This window comes from Echinops telfairi, unplaced genomic scaffold, assembly GCF_000313985.2.
Source record: "Echinops telfairi isolate 266 unplaced genomic scaffold, ASM31398v2 ScPeMD7_7468;HRSCAF=8506_0, whole genome shotgun sequence".
In the NCBI taxonomy this organism is placed as follows: Eukaryota; Metazoa; Chordata; class Mammalia; order Afrosoricida; family Tenrecidae; genus Echinops; species Echinops telfairi.
Genome location: NW_022111369.1, coordinates 78,298,586 through 78,299,474, shown reverse-complemented (window position 1 = coordinate 78,299,474; position 889 = coordinate 78,298,586).

Sequence of the window (889 nt, the reverse complement as noted above, 5' to 3'; positions counted from 1 at the left end):
TCCTCCTTCACTCTAAGGAGCACTCTGCGTGGATTTCTTCCTCCCTCTGGCAGCCCTGGGTACTTTCAATCTTCTCCTCCAGCCCCGCCATTCAAATGCCTCGATGCTTCTTCAGTCTTTCTTTGTCCAACGTTCACATGAATTTGAGGCAACTGAAAACACTATGCCTTGGGTCACCGACATCTTAGTCCTGAAAGTAACACCCTTGCTTTTAAATAATCCAAGGATGACTTATGCAGCAGATTCCCCCAGTGCAGTGTATCTTCTGATCTCTTAGCAGCTGCTTCCATGAGCATTGATTATCAAAACAAGCATGAGAAAACCTGCACAACTTCAACCTTTTCCCTGTTCCTTGTGATGCCACCTCTTGGGCTAATTCTGAGGAGTTGGGTCTTCATTCAGTTCAAATCCACAATAAAGGCTACAATCCTTGATCATCAGCAAGCTTTTGAAGTCCTCCTCACTTCAAGTTATAATCCACTTAAATTTGTTTGGTGGAATACTTCTGATAGATCAACCATTAGAAATTGTATAAGACCTTGGGTCAACAACTGCTGATGGCTTGCTTCGTTGTTATCTTTTTCTCCTCCTCTCTATTTCCATCTTTATTTTCACCCATGGCTTTTCCCCATTATCATCGTGTCATTATAAACCAAGAGCCAAGTTTGATAGTCTCAGACTCTAAGGCAGTATTTAGTTCATAATATACATTTAATAAATATTTCTACTTGAAGGATGGGCTTACATGGTGGAACAATTGTGAGGTTGGTGCTGGACTAGGCAGTGCTTCATTCTGTGGTACACAGGGTTGCTTTTAGTCAGAATTGACTCAATATCATCTAAAACATTAATGGGATAAATGAAAAAATATCATCTAATTTGTAATTTT